At 37.9% G+C, this 8,666-nt stretch overlaps 1 pseudogene; it reads right to left on the bottom strand.

Annotated features, from left to right (window-relative positions):
* Positions 1 to 7,082: 7,082 nt before the first annotated feature.
* On the bottom strand, positions 7,083 to 7,493 carry LOC149119339 (vesicle transport protein GOT1B pseudogene; annotated as a pseudogene).
* Positions 7,494 to 8,666: the final 1,173 nt, after the last annotated feature.

Below are 8,666 nucleotides of genomic sequence, written 5' to 3'. Positions count from 1 at the left end.
CCCAATGGCCCCAACCCCATGTGCCTGTAACTATGCCAGACTCTGTGTGTCTCTAATCATGATCCTGAAACCAGTATATTCTCTGAAGTATACCATTTTATGTGACTGTGAACCCTGTCAGTCCTTTAGCTTTTGTCATTGAAGAATCTTTGTCTGTCATCCAGCCCAGCTCTTAGAAGACTGTCAATTGTGCCTGCAGCATGTGCTGGCTGAATGAGTCTGCCACTTACAAGAATGACTGCTTACCTTGTCCATATGGCCCACTTCAGGACTTCAGTGTCTCTAACCTTTCTGACCTACAGGATGACTTTTTTTTTGTCCTGCAGTCTCTTCATTCCCTGTGTCTCAGCTCATATGAGCATTTGGTGACATATGTCCTTTGTCTGAGAGAGCATGCATTCCTTCGGTGGCTCTGTGCCATTTATCTGTGTCCACTTTATGTTTCTTCCTTTTCTATTGGTCCCCATGCCAAGTGGCTGCACATTAAGGATCTTCTGCCTCACAAGTCTTTACCTAGTGTGACAATTTGATTATCTGTTAACCTACTGAAAGAATCTTTATGTCTTAAAAGTTAGGTCGTGGTAAATAAAGCCATTGGGTTATATGTGGGCATAAGTTTGTTTTCATGAGAATTGGATAAATAAATAGGGACATGGTTGCTGCATTGTATGTTGATAGTATTGTAGCCTTTATGAGAGCATGTCAAGATATCTTGTAAAGCACCACTATATATTCTCACCTGCCATGAATAAGACTTTCTGGTGTTTTGTATACTTGTGAAGCATAGTCATTGTCATTGATGTTTTATATTGTTAACACCCTTATAGGTGTGTACTTCCTCTGTTTTATTGATATGTGAATTTTCATTCACTTAATGTATAGTTCATGCTTTCTCATTATAATTCCCTAATGGTCAGCATATTTTTTTTTATTCAGATTTTACTAAAGTTTTATCTTTCACAATAAGAGCAAATTTCAGGTGATTTAGAACATTTGTTAAGTTGGGTTCCCAAATCACTTTTTATTGTTTCCATATAGAACTTGATAACTTCAAATTTCCATGCCTCTGTATAATTTGAAAATCCATTTTTAATTTATCAAGTGTAAGTTTATGGATAAAACTACTAACACTTTGAGTGGATCTTCACTGACAAATGAATCATGAATCTTCACAGACTCATTTTTCATGGAGAAATATGGTATTGTAGCATTTCACTGGAGTTCTATAAACTGTTAATGTGAGAAGAGAACACAAAACTGCAGTGACATGTAAATAAATACTCAGGGATCACCTCACTCAGTAGCTGTAGTAGACTCATATCTATGCTATAACCTCACACTGAGGGCCACACAACCTCATGAAAAGCAAAATTACAAGTTACTGTATATTATATACAATCTTTCAAAATTCAGCTAAATTCTTGTACTAAATCTGCCATGTCAAGAGTTTTCTATACCAGATTATATCCATCCTTGAGATTGTACCTCAGAACAGTTTTTCCCCATTTTGATTAGCATTGGGTTTATTCACATAGGATGTGTTCCTGTGTGCCCTTTTACCCTGTAATGTGCACAACAGACATTTCAATACTTTCAAAGTTTCCCAATGCTAGCATAGCAGATTACATAGCAATTGCTCTCTTCTCCCTCTTTCAGTGGAAGGACTTTCAGCTGCTAGTCTCCTGTGAAGAAGACTTTCAGAGATTTATATAAAGCATTTTTGAATGATGCAACAAAATTTCAGCCCTTTCATTCCAAGAGGGTAGAGCTGATTTCTGTGATCTCCTCTAGCAATTTGCTCTTTGTAGCACTCCCTCTCTGTCACCAGGCCTTTGATAGTCTTCTGAAATAGACTTATAAATCTCTTTTTTTAAAAAATGATTTATTTATTTATTTGAAAGTCAGAGTTACACACAGAGAGATAAGGAGAGGCAGAGAGAGAGAGAAAGAGAGAGAGAGTGAGTTAGAGAGAGAAAGGTCTTCCATCTGCTGGCTCACTCCCTAATTGGCCACAACAGCTGGAGCTGTATGGATCTGAAACCGGGAGCCAAGAACTTCTTCCAGGTCTCCCACACAGGTGCAGGGGCCCAAGGACTTGGGCCATCTTCTATTGCTTTCCCTGGACACATCAGAGAGCTGGATCAGAAATGGGTAGCTGGATTTGAACCAGCACCCATATGGGATGCTGGCATTGCAAGCATCAGCTTTGCCCGCTAAACCACAGTGCCTGCCCCAGCTTTTTAATCTTTTAGTTCAAGCTCTTCATTTCCTTATGTAATTGTCCCAAGCCATGCTGATCTTCCTGGTTCTTTCTTCACCATCTCACTGATCATCAGCAGTCTCTGTACTGAGACTCTTTCCTTTTCAATAGACATGTCCTCCTATGCTCTATCACTACAATTAATCTACCTGTCAATGGTTGTTCTGAACTTTGGATCATTTATAAATTTGGTAATACATGGATTATATCACAACAGAGTAACTTTTCTTTGAGGTTATAAGTTATACACAATTTTTTACATTTGTAGTATTCAAACTACAGTCAGTACTAAATGTGACTTGATAAACAAATTTTGACTGCTTCTTATGATATGCAGTCTGTATTTTGTGCTATTATTAAGAGTCACATTTAGAAATTAACCCTAAAATATGTTGAATTTCAAGTCTTTTATTTGTGTTCAAGGGGGCAGAGCTGTTTAATTTCTTGGAATTTATTATCATAGAACAAAAAGGCTTCCTTATGATACCACAATATTTCAAAATGAAGAATTTTTAAAGATGTTATTTATTTATTTATTTGAGAGGTAGAGTTACAGATAGAGATAGGAAGACACAGGGATAAAGGTTTTCCATCCATTGGTTCGTTCCTCAAACAGCCACTATGGCTGGAGCTGGGCTGATCTGAAGCCAGGAGCCAGGAGTTTTTTGGGGGTTTCCCATACAAGTGCAGAGGCCCAAGTACTTGGGCCACTTTCCACTGCTTTTCTTTGCCATAGCAAAGAGCTGGATCAAAAGAGGGGCAGGACATGAACCTGTACCAATATAGGATACCAGCACCACAGGCAGAGATTTAGTTTACTGCAAAACATCAATGGACCCCATAGGCAGAATTTTAAACTCCTGAGTCTCATAGAAAAAAAAATGATAGCAATTTGAAAAAGAAACAATTTTCAACTTTCTTTGGAAAAAAATTGACTTCATATAACATGAGACTTTGGAAAAAGCTAATCTACAGCTGGACATGAGAGTGAAAAGATTATTTTTAAAAAGAGCATTATGCTTAAGATTGAAATGTGTTATGATTAACATTTACTTCTTTAGCAATTATTTTACAATGGACTTATAGCATGTGATATAAATCAGTCTCAACAGAATATTCTCTGGGACATTTGCTGAAGATTTATATATATATATATATATATATATATAAATCTTCAGCAAATATATATATATATATATAAAGCTAGTATTCTGGGAGTGCTAGGTGGTATTCTGCTAGACAAGATTTATCAGAGGGGATCTTGTCTAAGAGGAGATTGCTGTCAAATGTGCATGTCCAGAACTGTACCAGGCTGAAGCCAGAAGTGAAGAATGCAATCCACGTCTCACACTTAGGCATAAGACTTACTTGAGACATTTCCACTGCCTCCCAGAGTCTGCAAGTATGAATAAGCCTTGTTCAAAGTAGAGACAAATGAGACTGTCCATTTGTTTTGTCTTCATGAGATGCTTAGAGGACAATCTATGAGAAAGCTGGAGGGCCAGTGCCACAGCTCACTAGGCTAATCCTCTGCCTTGCAGCACTGGCACACCAGGTTCTAGTCCTGGTCGGGGCACTGGATTCTGTCCCGGTTGCCCCTCTTCCAGGCCAGCTCTCTGCTGTGGCCAGGGAGTGCAGTGGAGGATAGCCTAAGTGCTTGGGCCCTGCACCCCATGGGAGACCAGGATAAGTACTTGGCTCCTGCCATCGGATCAGCATGGTGCGCCGGCTGCAGCACACCAGCTGCGGTGGCCATTGGAGGGTGAACCAATGGCAAAGAAAGACCTTTCTCTCTCTGTCTCTCTCTCTCACTGTCCACTCTGCCTGTCAAAAAAAAAAAAAAAAAAGCTGGAAATCAGTGCTCAAGAGTGGTTCCAGTTTGCTGCATCTATTCACTTATTTCTAATATGTATATTTGATGTGAAAGTGACCAATCCAGCTCTCTGCTATGGCCTGGGATAGCAGAACATGACCCAGGTCCTTGGGCCCCTGCACCCACATGGGAGACCAGGAAGAAGCACCTGGATCCTGGCTTCAAATTGGCACAGCTCCAGCCATTGTGGCCATTTGGGAGTGAACCAACAGAAGGAAGACCTTTCTCTCTGACTCTCCCTCTCACTGTCTGTAACTCTACCTTTCAAATAAATAAATAAAATCTTTAAAAGAAAGTGACTTTTCACATTTTTATCAACTGTTTAAATTGAAGAGTTTATTTTCTTACTGTTGATTAAGTTTTTGATAAATTTTAAATGCAATTCCTCTACTGTTTCCTCACATGGCACTTGTCTTCCACTATTTGAACTGTATCTTTTCAAATATTCATTCATTCATTTATTCATTCATTCATTTGAAAGGGATAGCAACACACATGGAGAGAGAGTGAGAGTGATAGCGCAAGAGAGAGAGAGAAAAGAGGAAAGAGGAGAGATAGGGAAATATCTTCCATCTGCTGGTTCACACCCCAATGCCCACAATAACTAGGTCTGGGCCAAGCATAAGCCAGGAGCCAGGAACTTTATTCTGGTCTCCTACATGGGTAGCAGCAACCCAAGAATTTGGGGCAATTTCTGCTGACTTCTCAGGCACATTTCAAGGAGGCTAAATGGTGATCATTGAGACTATAAATGTTGGCTTTTATTTCTGAGGCAGGCATTCTGAGTATGCACTGTCATGATGTCTGCAACTCTGAAGTGGTTCACAGAAAATGCACACATAAATAGATGAAGCAAAACCCACAAAACTGTAGCAAGTATTGAACTTAGTGAAGGTGCATGGGTGCTCATTGTGTTTTCCTTACTTCAAAAAAATTTAGGGTGTACAACTTCATACATTTCATATATACAAATTTGGGAGCACAGTGATTCCCTTCACCCTATCCTCCCTCCTGCCCATACTCCCACCCTTCTTCCTCCCTCTACTATTTCTATTCTTATTTTTTTGTTGAAAAGGTATCTCTGTTACAGTGCAACATTTTATAAGAAATACATGTCTACAAAGAAGTGAAACAATATAGATGTGCCTTACATCAACAGATACTCTTCTTACTCTGAAAATAATTGACCCACTGTAAATGATATGAATCAGTCAAAAATATGTTTAACAGAGTCCTACAGGGCACCTATATAAGACAACACTCAATGTAGATATATTTGACACTGTCCAAGTGAGGATATTAATTTTTGAAGAACATTAGACACAACTTGAGGTCTTTTATTCCATGAACGATTGAGGTAGGAGTCTCCATGTATCGCCATTTTCACAGATACATCTTAAGTCAAATGAAAGTTCCCAAAAAGACAGAAATCTCCAAAACTGAACCATCAGACTATGTTCCAAGTCTTTCTTTCTTTAGATGAACAAGGTTAGGAATTCTACGTGCATCAAAAGATTTACTAAAGATAATACAAGTAGTAATATAGTTTGTAGACATGTTGGTAAATAATACCACAAATTTCAATTAGGATTTTATGTGTTAAAAAGCTTTGAAAGTGTTTAAAAATAAATAGCACAAACATTCATGATAAAACAAATAGTACTGTGCCTGTTGAAATGTGTTTCCATGTCTATTATAAAAGAAACAACTGCTGTTTCTTGCTGTCAATCAGCAACTTCTCACCTTTTTTTTAGTGTCATATTTTTAGGTAACCATGGCCAGTTTAATTCTAATAAAATAACCTTAGGATGTGAACTTAAAATATTTTTTCCATTTCCTTAACCCAAAGAATGATCATATGAAGCATACATCATATATACTCATTTTTGTATATTATGAAAAAGGTGAAAATAAATGAAGATTCAGATTAAATGAACTGCTTTTAATAAGTTATAAGTTTAACATTTTAATATGTTATATGTCTTAAAGTAAACATTATTAAAAGTAAATTTTAATTAATTAAAAACAAAATAGTAAAGCCACTGCTAAAATTAAAAAAAATAAAAGAATGAAGAAAAACCACATCATGATGTAGAAAAATCTACTTGGTTTGCATCATTTGGTATCATTAAGTAGAAGAATATTTAATGAGACAAGTTTCATAACAGACCTCTTCATGGTCAAAAATGCTTTCTATTAAATATTAACATGTAATGAAGGATACAGAAACTCAGGAGGTCAGACTCCAAAGAAGCATCCACACTTCCAGAGTGTGTGGTTGACCAGAAAAGTGCTTAGTCAGCTGTAATTTAGGAAGTAAGAGAACTAATAGATCTTTGCCTATTCCAGATAAAAAGACTATTACAAAGTTCAGATTTACATCTGGCTGTAAAAAACTAAGATTCAGAAAGACCATAAAAGTTTTATTTTAACCACATATTTACAAAAAAAAAAAGCAATTCATACATGAAAACTGGGTTTCCCTTGGCTTTAATACATCAAAAGGACATAATCTAATCTAACTCATGCAACACTTTCAAAGGTACAATGCATTGGAAATATATTTGCCATTGTAGTGGACATTTCTACAAAGCAAATGCCTATGGGTGCTTCTGAACTTGCAAAAAAAAAAAATCAGGCACCACAGTTCTCGAAGATGGCTGTGTTTCATACATGGTGGAAACAATGAAGACAGCCTTCAGGAGTCTCAATACCCATTGCAACACGATTTCCTCTCCCTCAGTTTGCTTGCTGACTTCCGGTCACTTGATTAGAAGGCCTATTTTTCATTGCTTCTTTGCTAACTGCTGTTGGTACTTTGTAGGCTATACATTTTAAACTTATGTAAAGAACATTAAAAGCTACTTCATGAAATTTAATTTTGTGCTGAATATTCTTCAAAGAACTTTATAAATAATATTTTAAATGATTCTTCAAATTCACTTTTTGTTATATCATATTGTTGCTTTCTCCAACTTTATTCACAAATGATCTAGTTCCAGGTAAATTTCAGAGGTATCCAAGCACTGGCACTCTTCTAATAAAGCCAACCACCACAGGAAAAGCCCCTGAACAAGAGAAAGAATCCATAAGTTTTGAAAAACACACCTACCAAAGGCCAACTGATGAGGACTACAAATACACCACCCAGGAAAAATCCAGTGGCTTTCATTTTATGTGTTTGAAAGAAGAATCTGAATATTCTTTCTAAACCAATTACAAAAACCAAGCCAGCCACAAACAAAACATTTCAATAGGAAGTAACACTTTGTCAAAAAAAGAACCATTCCAATGAACAGGAAAACACTCCAAATCCTGTAATCCCATTCCAATTTTCTGGGTGTCTGTTAAGGAGATCATGGCTGTGGTAGTAAGGGCAGCAGTGGCAGCAGCTCGGAATGCCAATGGTGGGAAGCTGAGTCAGGAGAAATGAACCCATTTTTATTTGTAATCTCAGATTCAAATGGGCACTCAACACTGGTGAGTATTACACTATACTTCCCAAGGACATTGGTTTCTCCACTATCCATGTTACTTTTCCAAACCCTTTTCCTCCTCAAATTTGTATCAACCCTGACTGTCCCTTACTGTCTACTGATGACCTGGCTCATACTTCATTGAGCAAGTATAATGAATGAGTTGGGAACTCTAATATTCCTACCATGCAAGACACCTTCCCCACATATAAATTCTACCTTCTCTCTCCTCTTTCAACAGATGATGTGTTCCTAATTCTATAGGCTTCTCACTTGGGTTTTGGATGACACCCTCAACTACTTCTGCAAAAAATTCCCCTCTCTATTAAGTATTTATGCAGAAAAGAAGGAAGGAAAGAAGGAAAAAAAGGGAGGAAGGGAGGGAGGAAAAAGGAGAGGGGGAGGAGGGAGGGAAGAGAAAAAGATGTTTCCTTGATCACACCTCCTTTAGAGTTACAACTTCAATTCTCTCCTTTCTTTCCCTAAAGTGCTTTCTACAGTCATTCTTTCATTCCCTCACTTTTTATCCTCTCATCAGTCTGCTCTAACTGGACTTTATCCTCATCATTTCATAGAAGCTGTGCTAAGCAATATCGCCAACAACTTCAATCTTGTCTAAGTCAATGTCACTTCCCTGCCTTTATCTTAAACTCGCAACAGCATTCAGCTGTTTTGCTACATTCTTCTCCTTGGACCATTTTCTTTCTTTTTCTTTTTTTTAAGATTTTTTTTTTTTATTTACCTGAAAGGCAGTTACAGAGAGGCAGAGGCAGTGAAAGAGAGAGAAAGAGAGAGAGAGAGAGAGAGACAGAGAGAATCTTCCATCCACTGATTTACTTCCCAAATGGCCACAACACCCAGAGCTATGCAAATCTGAAGCCAGGAGCCAGGAGCTTCTTCTGGGTCTCACACACAGGCGCAGGGGACCAAGGAGCTGGGCCACCTTCTACTCCTTTCCCAGGACATGACAGGGAGCTTGATTGAAAGAAGAGCAGCCGGGACTAGAAGTGATGCCCATATGGGATGCTGGCACTGCAGGAGGTGGCTTTAGCCAATA

This window comes from Oryctolagus cuniculus, chromosome Y (assembly GCF_051225735.1).
Source record: "Oryctolagus cuniculus isolate XC-2025 breed Fujian yellow rabbit chromosome Y, ASM5122573v1, whole genome shotgun sequence".
Taxonomy (NCBI): Eukaryota; Metazoa; Chordata; class Mammalia; order Lagomorpha; family Leporidae; genus Oryctolagus; species Oryctolagus cuniculus.
The sequence above is the reverse complement of the archived record's forward strand: the minus strand, read 5'-3'. Positions and strand labels throughout refer to the sequence as shown.